The 20,239-nt window shown below is 35.5% G+C and overlaps 1 long non-coding RNA gene across 1 annotated transcript; it reads left to right on the plus strand.

The window, feature by feature from the left end:
• The first annotated feature begins 258 nt into the window (after positions 1–258).
• LOC128247571 (uncharacterized) lies at positions 259–7,797 on the plus strand. The gene is made up of 2 exons (XR_008263897.2): positions 259–2,465; positions 7,377–7,797. It is a non-coding gene; the product is annotated as an uncharacterized LOC128247571 (long non-coding RNA).
• The last annotated feature ends 12,442 nt before the right edge of the window (positions 7,798–20,239 follow it).

A 20,239-nucleotide genomic window follows, 5' to 3' on the forward strand; every position in this document is an offset into this window, starting at 1 on the left:
TATATATATATATATATGTATTCGAACTTTTTATTTCTTATTTCTCACGTATTTCAGTATTTCGTTTTCTTTTTATAGTACACCCTAAACTAAAGCTTTTTTTTTTAAATACATATTTTGTTAAATATTTTCAAGTAATTTCGAAAATATCCAACAAAATTCAAAAATAGTAGTTTGAAATGTCCAGTTTATTTCTCTGGAAATGAAAATTACTATATTAAATCAACTTCAAAATAGAAATAGTTCAGCAGAAACATTAGCTTAATATACACGGAGCAACTGTTGAAACAAGAAAGACAAAGATAGGAACCAGAATAATCCCAGGATCTTCTTTAACTTTGATGTTACTACGTATATGTGATCATAGGCAATAGCATTATTGGAAGAGTAGATAAAGCTCTTTAATTTGATTACAAGTTAAAACCTAATATTCGACAAAACGCATACACACGTGAACATACACAAATACAATAATCATATTTATTATCCTCCTCACTTTTCACAATTTCAATTTGAACGGTGAGTTGCGAACCAAACAACCGTATAAACCGAAGGAATAGAACTCTATCTATCTATCTATTTATCTATCTATCTATCTATCTATCTATCTATCTATATGTCCGTCCATTCATCCCTCCCTCCCTCCCTCCGTTATCTATACACACCCACATATATACACACATAAATACGTAGGTACGTATATAATGTATATGATTCACGCCTGTCCACGTGGACAATCTTTCAATTTTGTTTTCCTAACTTAAGTGGGATTTTTTATTTTTCTATTCTACTACTAACTGGAATTTTCGACTTTCTGAGCCAGCTTCAAGAAATTACTACTCTGAAATCTATTTTATCCCTTAAACTATTTCTTAGCATTGTTGAAATTATATTTTTGGTTTTGAATACATCAATTCATAATATTTATTATTTTTAACGCTGTTTTGAACCAGGACCAGAGTTTGACGGTATTATAGATGAGTTTGAGGCAAAATCATCCCAATATTGATTTCTGAGTTTCCCTCACTTGTCGATCTGACAAAATTTTCGAAACAAATTCTTGACGATCCGAGTCATTTTAGTTTTTGCTCCTGCAAAAATACAGTTCATCACATTTTATGATAAGCATTATTGATTAGGGGCTTAGGTAGGATTACTCAGGTTCAGGGTTTAGAGTTTGGGGTTAGAGTTTATAGTATACGCTTCTGGAGTTTATAATTTAAATGCCAATAAAATGATAGGTGGAGTCATTTTTTTTTCAAACAAACGTCACACGTATTTCCCGCCTTTATAACAGGTATCTTCTGAATATAACTTGCTGAATAATGTAATGAAGATGGTGTAAGGAAATTAATCATTACATATAATTAATGTGTTTTATTAGATACAAGTAAAGGTTAGTGCCGTTTGCTAACTACGACACAAGTATGTTAATTAGAAGTGAAAGACACGGAGAAAGAACCATCTGAGACAAGCGACATAGAAACCTCCAGATCGATGGTTCTCAGCCGGGGTCCATATGGTCCTCGGGGTTCCAGATCAGATTTTGTTAAAATTTATCTGCAATAAATGTTATAATTTTACAATACACAAAATATTTCAACAGTTTTTATACGATTCCTAGTAATATTTGATTATAAAAATATGATAAAATTGTTTAAACATCGAATGTCTAGGAGGGTCCATCCGAGTAAAATCGGAATCAAAGGGGTCCCTAGGTCAAAAACCGGTTGAGAAACACTGTTCTAGATGGAGCTTTGCGACTCTCTGGTCCATTTCTCTATTGCCTTACTACAGCAAGGTAAGAGACTATCATATGAAGGAAGAGCAACATGACCTGTATAGTTCTGCCTAAAGTTGAATTCACTCATCTATTTATTACTGTTGGTTTGAAAGTTCTAGAAACTTCAACTAAACTGTTTGGTGGGAAAACTCATATACTTCCTTTGAAGATTGCCATTTCAGCCATAAGTCTGTCAATACTGATTGGTTGGGTCATACTCACATAGGCATTAATATATTTATGGTGACATTTTTGCTTTTATGAGATTATATTAGTTCAAGGTTCTAGATAATGAAAATTTGAGACTTATGGTTCAAATTTCAGCTAGAGTCTCAGAAGATTTTGTTGCTATTCCTAGTAGTTCACCTAGAGCATCCACCCAAATCCTTTTTGTAAATAAGTTGTAGATAATTATTGTGGAGGAGTGAGGTGAGACATCAGGATCAGAAGGGAAGGGAAAGTGACATCGGGACTGGAAGCAAACGGAAATGACATCATGTCAAGAAGTGAGGCATTTGGAGAGCCTCTTTCTTCATCAGGACATTGATATGTGAAGAGAATTTCGGAGGGAGAGTAGTTTCTGGCCAGATGTTGGGGTAATGGACATGTATAGGTATGACCAACGAGTTCTGCTGATCTTTGTGAAGTGAAGCTGGATACTCTATTCTGATTTTGTCTTGAGGTAAGAGTATTCTTATTTTAACCTCATTCCTTCTGCAAGCTATTTTGACTCATTGATTATCTGTCATGGGGACATATTTCTGTTTTTTTTTCTATTGCCTTACTGCAGCCAACACTCAAGATTGTTATGCAGATAAAGATTAGTAATGATGATTTGAGACCATTTTCAGGGATAGGTGATGTGGCCTGAATCAAAAATATTAAGCTTGTGGTGAAGTTGCAGGGCACTGAAGATGTGGCTGGTCTTATGCCACTTCTCTTAGAGAGAAGTGTGCGAAATCTGTATCTAGAAATGGATGAAGTGGATAAGCTGAAAATAGAGAATATTGAAGTGTGACTGAAGGATGCATACACAGGAGGAGCATTCAAAGCCTACAACAAGCTTGGAAGAATGAGATGGACAGACAAGCAAGTTCTGCTGACCATTGTGAAATGAAGCTGGATACTCTGTTCTGATTTCATGGGTGTTTTTATTTTTTTGCTTTTCCTTTTACAGTTATGCTATATAAGTTACTTTGTTTTGCTGAAAGGATTTATCATCATCATCATTTAATGTCCATTGTCCATGGTGGCATGGGTTGGACAGTTTGACAAAAGGGTTGGTAAGCTGAGGTGCTGCACCAGACTTCAGTCTGATTTGGCATTGTTTCTACAGCTGGATGTCCTCCCTAACACCAACCACTCCAAGAGTGTAATGGGTGCTTTTATGTGCGACTGGCATTTATAAAATGTTGGTCAATAAAACCCTCTACAATTTCATCTAAATAAAGAAATTTATTTGTGAAGAAACTGAATATTGTTTTTGGTCACATTTCTTCAATTAGAATTTCATTCATATGTAGGCTGCTTGATAATAATATTGAAAAGCTTCCCATACTTGACTGGTACTTTATTTAAAGCCCTCTGGAGGATAAAAGGTAAAGTTAAACACAAAATGTAAAGAGAGATTCATAACTAAACATTGTCTGATGCTCTAACAATTTTGTCAATCCTCTATTTGGTCATATTTTAAGGGCAATAAGAAATCAATGTCATCAATTATAACAAATCATTGATTGAGCCAGTGAGATAACCTTTATGTAGTTGTTCAAACTGCTAAAAATAAGTGCTGAATTTCACTCAGATCACACACTAGCATCATAAAAAAAGAAGTTCACATTTGATAACAGAGACCTAGATACTTCTAGATCATGACTGTAATTTATTTGATCTGGTTTCATATGATGCAAAACACTGATTTCATAACAAGCTACTGAAAATGTGTTCAACTTCTTAGTTAAATATCTCTCTTTATTGGCTTCAAGTCCTATAATTTATTTGGGGCATTGAGTTCTGGTAGGGACAAAGAATTTCTATGACAAATGTATTAAAAAATGTTTAGTTTTCAGTTATCTAGTTCATGACTATTTTCAAAATTAATGAGATCTAGATCAGTTCTAGAATGTTCAAGAGAAGTAAATTACCCTACGAAAAGGTAAATGGAAATATTATATAGTTAACATTTTTCAGAAATTGTTTAAGAAGGGTGTAGAAAGTGATTGCAAAGTAATTAAGTAATTAACTGCCCAAATTCTGCTTTCAGACATAACCAATTAAGATTTCATAAGGAAAGCTATTATTCTAATGTTACTGGAGGGAACAGATCTAATGTTTTACAGTATTTTGTTCCTTCTCTTTCAGTTTTCTGAGTTATAAGTTCAATGAAGTCAACTTTACCCTTCATCTGTGTGTTGTGATAAAATAAGTACCAGTAATATACTGGTGTTTATGGAATTGACTATGCACCCTTTCCCTACAAAATATTGCCTTATCAATCTCAATATTAAAAATTTACATTGTTTGCGTGAATTTTCTGTGACATACTTCCAGTTGACACATGCATATACATATGATAGACTTCTTTAGGTTTCCATTTAGCAAATCCACTCATAAGATTTTGGTTGACCTGGGGCTATAGTAGAAGACACCAGCCCGAGATACTATGAAATGGCATCTTGGGTAAGTATCTTCTACTATTTGTTTATCATTATCAGCATTTAATGTCTGTTGTCCATACTGGCATGGGTTGGACAGCTTGACTAGGGCTAGCAAGCTAGAAGGCTGCATCAGACTCCAGTCTGATTTGACATGGTTTCTATGGCTGGATGCCCTCCCTAATGTCAACCACTCTGAGAGTGTAATGGTTACTTTTATGTGACACTGGCATGGGTGCCATTTGCATGACACTGGTATTTGCTATTACTGCAATTTTACTTGGCTTGATGAGTCTTCTTCTCAAGCATGACATATTGCCAAAGGTCTTGGTCATTCGTCATTGCCTCTGTAAGGTTCAACACTTGAAAGGAGCTTCTCACATGCCACTGGCATTGGCCACTTTGCCTCTGTGAAACCCAACACTCGAAAGGTGTTTTGTATGTGCCACCGGCATAGGTATCAGTTACATAACACCAACATCAGCCACGACTACAATTTCACTTGACTTGACAGGTCTTCTCAAGCACAGCATATCACCAAAAGTCTCAGTCACTAGTCATTGCCTCTGTCAGGTCCAAAGTTTGAAGATCATGCTTCACCACTTCGTCCCATGTCTTCCTTGGTCTACCTCTACCACAGCTTCCCTACACAGTTAGAGATCAGTACTTCTTTACACAGCTGCCCTCATCACATGGCCATACCAGCATAGTCATCTCTCTTGCACATCACATCTGATACCTATTACACCCAACTTTTCTCTCAAGATGCTTACACTCTGTCAAACATGCACACTGACATTGCACATCCAGCGAAGTATACTGGCTTCATTTCTTTCAAGCCTACGCTTGTCCTCGGCTGTCACAGCCCATGTTTTACTGCCATGTAGCATAGCTGTTTGCACATAGGCATCATACATTCTGCCTTTCACACTGAGGGAAAGGCTCTTTGTTGCCAGCAGAGGTAGGAACTCACTGAATTTTGTCTAGCCTATTCTTATTCTCACAGATATGCTCTCGGAGCATCCACCTTCACTACTATCTTGGTCACCTAGATAATAGAAGCTATCGACTACCTCAAGCTTACCCCACTGGCAGTTGATGGAGTCTATTTTCTGTACATTTTTGGTGTTTATTGTACCTTATGGAGTTTCTACATATGCCTTTTCTACAGATTGAGCTGGTCCATCTACCTGAAGGGATCCGTGATTTGTCTACCTTCCTACTTACTGAGACTGGTTTTTGCTAGGTTAACTCTAAGGTCCTTCAATTCTAGACCTTGCTTCCATACCAGAAACTACATCTCTAGTTCTGGTAGTGATTCCACTATAAGAACAAGGTCATCAGCATAGAGGAGTTCCCAAGGGCAGGCTTTCTTAAATTCCTCTGTTATTGCCTGGAGGACTATGATGAACAAGAGGAGGCTGAGGACCAATCCTTGGTGAACCCCTACATGTACCCTGAATTCTTCACTGTACTCGTTGCTAATCATCATGTTACTGATAGCTTCCCTGTACATGGCTTTTACAGTTCTCACCATTTATCCCTAGTTTCTGCATTGACTGCCAGATAAGGGATTGGGGCACCCAGTAAAATGCTTTCTCCAAGTCAACAAAAGCCAAGTACAGAGGTTTATCTTTGGCGTAGTATTTTTGCTGCCTTACCAGAAATATAGAATCAGTGATGCTTCTCCCTGGCACAAAACCAAACTGCATCTCATCTAGACTAACTTTCTCCCTAATTAGTTCAACCATGACCCTCTCTGTAACTTTCATCACCTGATCCAACAATTTGATACCTTTGTAGCTATTTGATACCTTTGTAGTAATGGTAAACTTTGAATTACATGCTTCAATAACTGAATATGTAAACAATGCCAAGTGGCAATAGTGAAAGCATTCTTGGTCATTCGTCATTGCCTCTGTAAGGTTCAACACTTGAAAGGAGCTTCTCACATGCCACTGGCATTGGCCACTTTGCCTCTGTGAAACCCAACACTCGAAAGGTGTTTTGTATGTGCCACCGGCATAGGTATCAGTTACATAACACCAACATCAGCCACGACTACAATTTCACTTGGCTTGACAGGTCTTCTCAAGCACAGCATATCACCAAAAGTCTCAGTCACTAGTCATTGCCTCTGTCAGGTCCAAAGTTTGAAGAAAGAGATTAAAGTGAAAACTTATGAAGTATTTCTCTTCCAAAGTTTTCTGAAACTGGAGCCAATCCGTGACCCTCATAACTCAAACCCATATTAACTTTTGTTTATTTCAGTTCAAATGTTCATATATTAGTGAAGACATTTTTATTTTTCAAAATGCAAAGAAAGATAAAAGAAGGATAAACTGAATGAGATTAGGGCATGTTTGCCATAAATATAATCCTTTCTACTCTAGGCACAAAGCCTGAAATTTTAGTGGGAGGGGATTAGTCAATTACATCGATTCCTGGTACTTATTTATTCTATTAACCCTGAAAGGGTGAAGGGCAAAGGGCAAAGTTGACCTTAGAGGCATTTGAACTCAGAATGAAAGGACCTAAGAAATGCTGCTTTGCATTTTGTCCAGTGCTCTAACAATTTGCCAACTTGCTACCATATTTTTTGCCACAAATATTATATAACAAGCTTTTATGAAGCCATGTGATATGGTATAATATTGACTCATAACTCATTTTATATAGTGATATTTAAATAAAATTTAAACAACTTTTGCATGTCTTATCAGTACTTCCTTATAATTAGAGTAGCTTTGAGACAAAAGTTCCATAACAGATTTATCTGTAGCAGAAGTGATTTACACTGTCATTATGTATGAGATGTTTTCATTTTGACTCATCTAGGCTTGAATACCAGAATGTCGGCTCCACAAGCCTTTTTATTTCAGCAGCTTCCATGACCTCGTGATTAAATGAACTTGTTATTTGTATTGGTCCATTTCCAGCCATCCAATCATGTTGACGCAACAGTTAATTTTTTTCCTTATGTGGGAAATTAATCACTAGCTCCTAGGAGTCTACTATTCTCTATAAGAAACAGCAGTTCTCAACTACTCTATGTCTTTGGAACATGCCACTAACCACATACAACTCGTCTCCAGTAACAATGTGTCTGACACCAACCAGTCTATGCTTTGAACTCCACCAAACCCCTGCTTACATCGTTTCTGTATGAATATCACATGACCAACAGACCAACAGCTGCTTCTAAACACCACCAAATAGTTCGTCAACTTTGGCTACAAGATCAATCCAGCCTAATCAAGAAGTTACTCACACATCTTTGTTGTAACTTATGTTATTTTATTTCATGCATGGCAATCATTGTATTTTATAACGGAGAATAAATCATCTCTTACCAGTTCATTTCATCTCAAGTTATATACCTTTTACACATTTCCCTCATTTATCATCTATGTTATATATCTATGAATCTTTAAGTTATGTGTGAAACATTATTTTAAATTATCGATAAATAAAAAAATATTTAGTTGTTTTAGGAAAACTATCTAAGTTCATTTTCATTTTAAAATTTAATTGAAGAACATAGGATATATAGTTTAGAAATATAGTTATAAAGCAGTTAAATTTTTTTAATGAAATATGGTGAGATTACATAATGATCTGAATATAAAATGACCTGATTGTGAGGTAGGCTATGAATGTCTGGCAAAAACTGGTTTAAAACATTCTTGTGGGGAAAGGCTTCGAAAAATTGGGCTGCGCCTTGTAAGCATATATGTCTTATTAACCATCAAATATGGTATTAATTAACAAGTAAAGTTATTCACCCTCTCTTTTTCACTGCAAACACGTGCACACACTCATAGGCAAACAGAAGCGGATATACTGAAACAAAATATAAACACACACTCATTGACTAACATACATATACAGATTCACAAACTGCTACACATATATTGACAGACATGCAGACATACACATGCACAAATCTTCATTGATATGCGTCTCTGGCAGGAAGCTCAAATTAATGGAAAGTCAGTCAACTTTAAGAACAGCAGTGATATATATATATATATATATATATATATACACAAAGAATTTTATATATATAGATTAAGCACATGTATTAAATGTTAATTTAAGGGTTAATATGTAACTGTAAATACCTTGCAACTATATACATACATACATACATACATACATATATATATATATATATATATATAAATATCATCATCATCATCATCATCGTTTAACGTCCGCTTTCCATGCTAGCATGGGTTGGACGATTTGACTGAGGACTGGTGAAACCGGATGGCAACACCAGGCTCCAATCTAATTTGGCAGAGTTTCTACAGCTGGATGCCCTTCCTAACGCCATATATATATATATATATATATATATATATATATATATATAACAAATGAAAGACAGAAGATGGAATATACGAGACTATATTATTAACCACAACAATTGTTTCGACACATCTATTATCGACTCCTTTTGTGGGACACAAAAACTGGTTCAGGAGTATCCGGTGGTGCAGACGTATCTCATCGGGTGATAAATAAATAAAAAAAACTCGTTAAAATGACTGTTCCATAATGCAACTTTCCGTACTGTAGAGAGAAAAACAGCCAGATGGAGGAAAATTCTTCATATATGTAGAAGATCCAAAAATAAAATTCCAGAAGACAAAAAGAGAAACGAACACTTAATCCAGCGAGAAAAGTATTGAAAATAACCATTAATAGATGTTAATTTAAGGCAGTGGTTCCCAAACTTTTTCGGGTTGCCACCCACTTGACGCCCAGGTTACATTCCTAGTGCCCCACCCCAAGTAACTATCACAAACGTACACTGCTTTTTGAAGTAAATTCAAAGCAACTGTATTTCACAAATAAAACTTAACCTCACAAATCCATTATTTTGTTGTTTTTACATGAATTGCTACCCCATTATTGCCCCACTTTTCTTCAATTCCCCCTTGAAACTTTCCATTGGCCCCAGAGGGACAATACTGCCCACTTTGAGAACCACTGATTTAAGGGTTAATATGTAAAAAGCACCATTCTGGTGGCATGTAAAAAACACTATTTGAGTATGATCGTTGCCAGTGCTACCTGACTGGCTCTCGTGCTGGTGACACGTAAAAAGCACCATTTGAGCATGGTCAATGCTAGTACCAGCTGACTGGCCCTCATGCCGGTGACACATAAAAAGCACCCACTACACTCTCAGAGTGGTTGGTTGGGAAGGCCATCCAGCTGTAGAAACTTTGCCAGATCGAATTGGAGCCTGGAACAGCCTTCTGGCTTGCCAGCCCTCAGTCAAACTGTCTAACCCATGCCAACATGGAAAGTGGACATTAAACGACAATGATGATGATGATGAATGATGTAACTTTAAATACCTTGCAATGTTGCAGCTTCTACGATAATTATTAACTGGTATTTGAATGTTAAATGTGTAAAATAAGATGATCTTAGTGTTATCACATTAGAATTAAAAGTGAAACTATTATATCACATTACAATATAGATGTTGTTGTTTCACTTTTGACACATAATACTGGACTAGTGTAAGAGATAAGAGATTGCTCTGGGCCCACATTAGGCAAGAAGTTGAAAGTTTTTTTTAGCCCATAACACTCCAGGGACCCTATCTAATGCATGCGTAAAATTTGAATGAAATTGGCCGGGTAGTTCTTGAGTGTGTGTGTGAGAGAGAGAGAGAGAATGCATATGCGTGTGTGTATGTGTGTTATAGTTGCAGGCATGGCAATGTGGTTGAAAAGCTTACTTCTCAACCATGTGGTTTCAGATTCAGAACTAATGTGTTGCACCCTTTAGCCCTAAGTATACTTTAGCCCCAAGTATACCAAAATCTTTGAGTGTATTTGGTAGTACTTTGTGTACACCACTTTTTAACATAGATACATTGTTTCCCCCAACACATTGTTAGAGGTGACTGAAAGGGCTGGCATCAGGCATGACACCAGGTCATAAGACACTGCCACTAAATGTTCTATCCACGTCATGCCAGCATTGAAAACCCAAACATAAAAATGATTATGATGACAATGATGATGATGATGATGATAATAATGAGGAGGAGGATGTTGTACAAGCACTCAGCTCTGAGTGCACTACTTCTTATAGTAGAAACAACTATAAGCTAATGAAAGTAATGAAAGATTACATCACTCCTATTCTTTTGTCATTCATTAATTGATATTATGCTCTATTCTTTCCTAATGCATTCTAAAGCATAAGTATATTGAGTTCTATGTCTTAGTGAAATCACACACACACACACACACACACACACACACACACACACACTCGCACGCACACTCGCACACACACATAAACACACAGACAATAAAATTGCGGTACATACAAGCACATGCTGCTGCTCTCCACTCACCACTATCTTTAAGATATAATCTATAAGTGCTAGTTAAAAAAAAATCAATCATTGTTAGAGAAAATGACCTGAAACAGCATGTTCCAAATAAATACACAATAATAGGAAAATCTATTCAGGAACACCTACACTAAATTGACAAAACTATGTCATAATGACAGATATGAATATAAACTGTAACCTACATTAGCAACTCGAGCAAGAAAAGGTTAGAGGTCAAATTATCCAGTTTTAGGCTGGAGGACCTTAAAGGTCCTCCACCTTGAAAAATAACAGTTATTATATTAATGAAAAACAATACATTAGTATGAAAGATAATATAAAGTATAATTAAATATTCTGATATACTTAAGTTTATCAGAATATTTAATTATTGTGATGAGTTAATATGAACTGTTTGAGTGGGCAAAATATTCAGCAATCTGCTAATGGTTTGTAAGCTCATATCTGCAGCAAGCATTTCTGTGTTTCTAACAAGGTATTTCATTTTACATCAAGAGTAGGTATTTCATGTTTTCCAGATTCATAAGTAAAAGACTAACCAGTCCTCAAAGTAAGTGTTGACATGCTTATACGGATGTTGAAGAAAAATAGCTCTTGTTGCAATTGGTTCAAATCATCTCAAGGAATTGCTGAAAAGCTTGAGTGAATATAGACCTTCTACCATTGGTGAATGAAATTTGTTGTCAGCTATGCTAAAAACACCACAACAGAATAAAGAATGTGTCCAGGTTTCTGTGACTAATGCAATTAATTTTAGCTCTTTTAACTAAGAGTTAAAAAGTGAACTTTGTATAAACTTTGGGCATTCAAAAACTAATTTGTATTTGGATTTAAGCCTATCATGATTCATAGGGGATTGTGTATTGTTCTTATTTAGTTTCCTGGAACTTTTCATTGCTGCCCTTTATAGACCAGCTAGCATCCCTTTCTGTGTCTGTTTATTATTGCATAAGCTAAAACTCACATGTGGTGCTATGTCAGAGGCTTATGTAACAGATGTATGTCACTGATATATGCAATGAATTCTGCAGTTATTAGTATTAATAACAGATTATGTAAACTTTGTGGGACAGTGTGATATGCACCAAATGAATCAACAGAAGAAAAGAGTTATTTCTCAAAGATTTTATTTTCTTGTCAATTTGTTATTAGGAACAGTATACTGTTTCACAGTGGTAGAGGGGTGCTAGTATTGACATGATTTGCACACTTGATAGTATTTGTGTCAGCTGTTGAAGTTAGAAAGATAAAGGTGTACTAGAAAGAGAAATGTGTAGCATCTAAAAGCAAAAGCAAACTGTTCTAGAATATTTGGAGCAGGCATGCTCCCCAGACAAGGTGTCAGGTGAAAAAGAGAGGCATTTTCCTCCAGCAAATGCTGGATACCAAGAGCAAGGTGCTCTTTCAGTGTGGTGCCAGATGAAAGAGGAAGAATTTTATTTAGTATTCTATATTAATACATGTTGAAAGTTGGATGCAAGTCAGAGAACAAAAGAAGGTAAATGCATTTATTTCTCTTGAACTGGCTTTAACATTAGATGTTTAGGAAAACAATAAAACTTATTTAAGTATAACAGTATTAATGCCAAGAACAATGGAAGGGAGTTTACAGAAAAATCTTGATTGAGTTTTTGATTCCTGACTAAGAATCTAGGAAACAATCTTTTTCACATATATCAGGTAAACCAGAATGAATTGAATAAACGATTTTTCATGCTTAACCCTTTAGTGTTTAGATTATTCTGTTAAATGTATTCCTTATTTATTTATGTTGTTTCGAATTACTCATGCATTATCTCATCTTCAAGATTTTAATGATGTAGTTTATTTTTAGAATGACATTTTAGGGTAAATGTGAGAGGCCAGATCTGGCCTGTTTGAACATAAAGCAGGTAGAATATTTTGGCTGGTTTAAATGCTAAAGGATTAACTTTATCAGAGGCTGACTGGTATGTGTATATCTAGGTAGAACTCGAGAAGATTAATCTAACTAGTTTGGGTTTGGATCCCAGTTGACCAAGAAGGAGAATATTTTTTTGAGGATCACAAAGTCCTTGGATGTGTAACAGTATCCAAGAACATTTGTACTGGCAATGCCAGTGCTTGACTACATCGTATGATGGTGCATCATCACCATAAACTTCTTTCATCTCATCGAAAGCCTCTTTTGGTGTACGACCTTTCAAGCATAAGAACCTGATCACTGATCTGCATTCAACTGCCTCCATTACAACATCTCAGTCCATTTCAGCAATGTAGAGATATGTATGATTATACCGGAAGTGGGTCAGGATAAATCTTTAATGAACACCCCTCGTAGTTATAATGAATGTATATAAATATCATCTCATGTGTCAGACATTACAGCTACCACTGTGATTACATCACAGATCTTTTTAAGCAATTATATACACACAGGTTTCTGTGTATACACACAATACACAAATGCATCCACACGTATATATGTATACATACATTATATATATATATATATATACACACACACACATACATATACATATGTGTGTGTAATTATCCCTTTAAGAGATTAATATATCCTCTAATTAGCTTATATAGGCACACAATTTGTCTGCACAGTGAACTGTGTGTATTCCAAAAATATACTTCAGTTTTAGTATATACTACTTTTCTTCTTAACATATATATGTATGTAAACAGATTTGTTTGCATATACACTTATACATTATTCAGAAAAATATTTCATTATATCTTATCTGTTTAACGAGCATTCAAATGTGAGGCATTTTCGTTTTGCTTTTTTTGTGTGTGTGTGTGTTTTGCAGTTGTATAGAAGGATAAACAGGATAAAATTGCCATGGTTTCATTGGGGGGGGGGGAACTATGCAACAAAATTGGTCGCCATTCTAAAATACAGATGTGCCCTGAAAATCACGTCTGCTATTTATGTACTAAACCTGAACTCTTTTCAAAATAGATGGGTTGAATGCAGTAAATTTCGTATTTCTATCTGCCTTCATTAACTCTTGGAGATCTCAGGTCAAAAATTGGCACACTACGATTCTGTGATGGATGGGGTCTGAGAAATGGTCCAACTATTAAACTGTCTCTTCAGTGCCTAGTCTGTGTTTTCCATCACCAATGCTGTCAAACATTCTGTTACACATGATATAATTACTACTTGTGTATCTGAGGAAATTAGTGATAGACAGGCATTTACTGGCAACACATCAGTTGCAAATAACTACTAAATTTCTAAGCCAGGATGTGAAACCAAATCCACATTTTACCTAAAAGTTCTCTGTCTACTGGTTTCATCTGTTGCACTAGGAAATTTTGGGCAGAAAACTAACCTCTTAACCTTTTTGAGTGGGTCAAAGCTTATACAGAGAAAAAATCCTTTGATTGGCCTGACCTAATTTAGTTAGGAAGAATATGAATATGCAACCAAAAGTCAGTTCTTTCTCTTTGGTCCCTTGGCTGCTGGTCAGAGAGTATCTCTCTTTCTCACTTTGAGTGTGGCCTTTCATTGTGCAACAACACAATTCTTAATCTTTCTATCTACCTAGATTCTCTTTTTCTCTTTCTAGTAATTACCCACAAATCAAGCTAACTATGCACAGAATGCTGTTTACCACAACAGCTCAAAGTAGTTGTAACTTACTTTGTAACAATTACGATGATAAACAAAAGTCCTTTCAACTAACAATTAATATCTTCTCTCATTTATTCGATGCATATTATCGTTACACATGATCATTATAATTACTGACCTCTGATGTTTATAAACTATTAAGATTGGATCTTACTCTTAACTGTAACAAATTGGTGATGCTAACATGTACACATATACAATGTTGCACTTAACGATTACAAATTGGTAATGCCAATGTGCAAATATATTTATTGACAATGCTTTGAATTACTCACGCATTATCTCAACTTAAAGATTTTAATGATGTGGCAGTTTATTTTTAGAATGACATTTTCGGGTAAATGTGAGAGGCTAGATCTGGCCTGTTTGAACATAAAGCAGGTAGAATATTTTGGCTGGTTTAAATGCTAAAGGATTAACTTTATCAGAGGCTGACTGGTATGTGTATATCTAGGTAGAACTCGAGAAGATTAATCTAACTAGTCTGGGTTTGGATCCCAGTTGACAGGGTCCCTCGATCCTTTATCTGGTGGGTGATGCAGAAACTGGAAATTGATGAATGGTTAATAAGGGCTGTACAGGCCCTATACAGAAATGCTATTAGTAAGATTAGGGTTGGCAATGAGTATAGTGAAGAATTCCAGGTAGAAGTAGGGATCCACCAAAGATCAGCTCTCAGCCCCCTCTTATTCATCATAGTCCTCCAGGCAATAACAGAAGAATTCAAGACAGGTTGCCCTGGGAGCTTCTCTATGCTGATGACCTGGCCCTCATAGCAGAATCACTACCAGAACTAGAGAAGAAATTTCAGGTGTGGAAGCAAGGTTTAAAGTCGAAGGGCCTTAGAGTTAATGTTGCAAAGACCAAAGTTCTAGTAAGTAGGAAGGTGAACACATCACACACTCCTTAAAGTAGGTGGCCCTGCTCGATCTGTAGAAAAGGTGTAGGTAGAAACTCCATAAGATAGGTGCAGCAACATCAAAACAAGATTAATGGAAGATAGCTTTCGTGTGCAGCAGATGCACAGGGGCAATAAACACCACAGACGCTCAGAAAATTGATTCCATCACATGCTAGGGGGAAAAACTAAAAGTAGTTGATAGCTTCCACTACCTAGGTGACTAAGCCTGTAGTGGGGGTGGATGCTCTGAGAGCATTGCCACTAGAATAAGAATTGCCTGGGCAAAGTTCAGACAGCTTCTACCCCTGCTGGTGACAAAGGGCCTCTCACTCAGAATGGAAGGTAGATTGTACGATGCATGTGTGCAAACTACCATGCTTCATGGCAGTGGAACATGGGCAGTGACTGCTAAAGACATGCATAGGCTCGAAAGAAATGAAGCTAGCATGATCCGCTGAATGTGTAATGTCAGTGTGCACACACAACAGAGTGTAAGTGCTCTGAGAGAAATGTTGGACATAAGTAGCATTGGATGTGGCGTGTAAGAGAGACGTTTGCGTTGGTATGATCATGTACTACGGATGGATGAGGAGAGCTGTGTGAAGTGCCACTCCCAAACAGTGGAAGGAATCCAGGGTAGAAGGAGACCCAGGAAGACATGGGATGCGGTGGTCAAGCATGACCTTCAAACGTTGGGCCTCTGTGAGGCAATGGCAAACGACCAAGACCTCTGGAGATATGCTGTGACTGCAAAGACCCGACAAATAAAGTGAGTTCACGCCTGTATCCTACACTAGTGTTGCATAACCAGCCCACTCAAAATGTACCTTTGGATTGGAGGATGATATGCTGTGCTTGAGGAGACCTAGTGACTCAAGTACACCAAATCACAATCAAATGGAAATTGTAGTTGCGGTCCCTGTACCAGTGGCATGCAAAAAGCACCATCCGAATGTGGCCGATGCCAGCCTCGCCCCTGTGCCAGTGGCATGTAAAACGCACCATCCGATTGTGGTCGATGCCAGTCCCCTCTGGCCCGTAGAAAGCACCCACTACATTCTCGGAGTGGTTGGCATCCAGCTGTAAAAGCACTGCCAGATCAGACTGGAGCCTGGTGCAGCCTCCTGGCTTCTCAGACTCCAGTCGAACTGTCCAACCCATGCCAGCATGGAAAACAGATGTTAAACGATGATGATGATGATGATGATACTTTATATCAACATACAGAATCAAATTTGAGGAAAACTTCAGGGAATATAGTTATATACGCAAGGCTGCACTCTTTATTTTCTTTAAGAAAAACTTCTTTTATTCCAGAAAATGTGATATAATAGATGTTTTACAAAGAATTATAGTTGCATATAAACGAGACAGCAATCTAATTTATCAGCCCTACATCACATTGAAATTAACAGCTCATGATTATTGTTTTTCCAATTAGTTTTCTTCACTCAAAGTGAACCAATTTTCACATTCATAACTAGTATAACATTTTATATATACACTTTCTTCCAAACCAACTTAAAAAAAAGCTATAGGTCACCAGCTGCTGAAAAATAGAAATATTTGCTGGCAGAAAATAAGCAGGTCTTGCATACTATATTGAGATCTTGGGGGTAGCCAGTGAAGATCTATTTGATAAAACATATGCATATATATATTTAGGGAACTATTTTGTGTCTTTCTTGTTCACCTGTCTTTTGTACATTTTAAATCTTCTTTGTTACTGTGACCTGACCCCAGTTCCAATAATAACCTCAATATTTAAATGTGATGTGATCTAAGCATAATGGTCTTCCAGAAAGCAGAACTTAATGTGATTTACAATGTTTTCAAATAAAGTATAGCAATATCATCTCTTTTATGAATACAGTATAGCTCAGTCTTCATAACTAGTTGAAAGCTTTTGAAATTTTCTGTTATATCTTTTGCAAAAAGGTTTGATCTGACAATCAAAAGTCAGAATTAGTGTTACATTATGATAGAGTAATTTTGACATTTTAGTATATACATATATACATGTACTATTGCATTCACTTTTAGTATTCTTTTTATCAATAGTATATAGTATTAATTATTATTCATCAAAAAACAGTACATTTAATGACTGACACTCCACTGTACTATTAAATATTTGATAAAAGGAGTGAAATGAAGCTGACTCATGAATAATTACAAAAATGATACTTTATAGTTTACATAGTAATCTATATACATTTTGAGCTGACTAGAATTAAAATAATAAAAAAATAAACTAGAATTTTATAAGGTTGCAATATAGAAAAATTATTAAAAGGAAACTAAACAAAATTAAAAATTTAATATAAAATTGAAAGTTCATAATGAATAAGTTTAAGGCAGTATACACAATAACAAGGATATTTTATAGCAAAAATATATTAGTTATCATGTAGTAACTATTAAAATGTTGGTGCTAAAGTATGTTGTTGCTGAAGTAAGCTAAGCTGATAGTCACTAACCAAATATTTGTTAACATATTTTTAGTTTAACTTTGGTAAAATAGTTTCTTCTGTAACACTGCATTGCCTTTGTTATACTATATAAAAATATTAATTTAAAATCTATGACATGACTGTATAGTTAAGAAGCTTGTTTTCCAACAATGTGGTTTTGGGTTCAGTCTCTGTGTAGCACTTTAAGCATGCATTTTCTTCTATTAATCCAGACTGACCGAAGCCTTGTGAATGAATTTGTTACACAGAAACTGAAGGAAGTCTGTCTTCTAAGTGTGTGTGTGTGCATGTTTTCCCCTTGTCTTGACATCACATGATTGTTGTAAGCAAGTATCACCACGAAGTAGTTGTATGCTGTCAACTTAATGTGACAGTCCCCTGAAGGGAATAATACTACTGTTGGTTAGACCTAGGAAGCTGCACTGCTTCCTGTCGGCCTTGATACATTTCCTGTGTCCTTATGTTTACAAGGGGAAGACAAGCACCTCCACCCTTGTAGACATAAGGACACAGGAAATGTGTCAAGGCTGATAAGAAGCGGTGCAACCAACAGTAATATTATTCCCTTCAGGGGACTGTCACATTAAGTTGACAGCATACAACTACTTCATTGTATCACTACTGCATAAATCTCTCTGAGAGATTTAGAAATGTATTATTTCTAAAAGTATCACCACATTGCTCATGTCCAATCTTCTATGAAAAACACATTTGGTCACGGGGAAATAGTACCTTGCTTGGAAGCAGATAAAGGTTAGTGACAAGAAGAGTATTGGGCTGTAGAAATCTAACTAAATGAATCCTGACTGGCCCACACAAGCATAGAAAAGTGGATATTATAATGATGATGATGAATATGTTGTCAGTCAAGTCAATCAATTTGTACAATAATTGAGAAATAGTGGAGATAATGTAGAGAATATTTCACAACTAATTTACATTAAGAAAAAAGCAGAGTTGCTGTCGAGTTTTATTTGAAACTTGGGTTCTTAACTGCAGAAAGTACATGCAGTTGTGAAAAGATAAGTCTCAACATTATGCAAATAACCAAATATTAAAAATGCTTCCCTCTTATGCTAACATTGATATACAAACAGAACAGTATATGAAGTAGAAAATAATTGCCCTATTTCAAACCATATTGAAAATGTATACTGGTGATTACCAAACATAAAGAAATGCAAAAGAAGAAAAGTTACAGGAAATAAACTAAAATAGGTTTTCCTCAATGAATTATTTCAAATAATTAAAACAGTGTAATATTAAAAATGACAAAGCAAGAGTAACACAGCAACACATAATTGTACCAGTTTTGTTGTTAGGAAAAAAAAACCCCCCAAACATACACCAAAAATTTAGAGAAGAAAAAATTTTATGAAGCAATGTGTTATATGTTGGACACTTTTAATTGAAAGACGAATATATAGTTCTTTAATTGGTTTGAACAATTGTGGGGCTGGTCATGCTGGAGCACCACCACAAATACATGAATAAATTATAAAACACGACTATTTAGCTGAAAATAATGCAACGATGAAATATGACATGATAAATTGATTTCACTGGTTAAACATTTTCAACGTAAAACTAGTAATGTTTCACATTTGAGTTTGTATTATAGCTTCAAAATTATAAATGTATATAGCTTTCTAAAGAAACAAAGCCTTAAGAAAGGAAATTCAAACTACATCATTGTAATTTTATATATGAACGAGTGTATGTGCATGTGTGTGTAAGAGAGAGATGGTTAAGTAAACAAGTTCAGAAAAAGCTTTTGTGTTTGCAAATAGTTTTAAACTGAAACCTTTAAAGTTTTAACTTAATTTTCAGAACATAAGGTTTCTGTACAAGTAGCATTCATTAAAAATAAGAGATTAACGAGCAAAAGCTAATGTAAATAGAATAAGGCATTCAGGTGTTTACCTATGAATTATTGAGAGTTCATTTTTCACATCAAATTATAAGTAATGCTTAACTGGAATTATATGTTGAGGCTGATATTGGTGCTGCTTATTAAAGTGTTGTCTCACAATTCTTTCAGAAATAGTTTCTAAAGAATGCCTAGGAAGAAAAATGAAGTAAAATTTGCTAATAATACCAAGTTTTATCTTCCTTTTTTTGAAATTTATAAATAGTATAAGTCACTGATAGATCTAATGGTCAGATTTCATAGAAAAAAATAAATAGTTCGGAATCCATATAAAAGTTTGGGTATATTTAGAGACGAGCAATGGGAAAGACAAGGGTCTTGCATAGAAAATTAAAGGAGCAAATGGAAAAAAAACATTCTTGTAATATATGTGTGTGTGTATTTATATCCAAGTTAACATAGATATCTTGTTAGAGCACCAAATACAAGGCTTAATAATGATGTATTCAGTGTAGTAAGAAGGCATCCATAT

This window comes from Octopus bimaculoides, chromosome 4 (assembly GCF_046866305.1).
Source record: "Octopus bimaculoides isolate indiv1 chromosome 4, ASM4686630v1, whole genome shotgun sequence".
Classification (NCBI taxonomy): domain Eukaryota; kingdom Metazoa; phylum Mollusca; class Cephalopoda; order Octopoda; family Octopodidae; genus Octopus; species Octopus bimaculoides.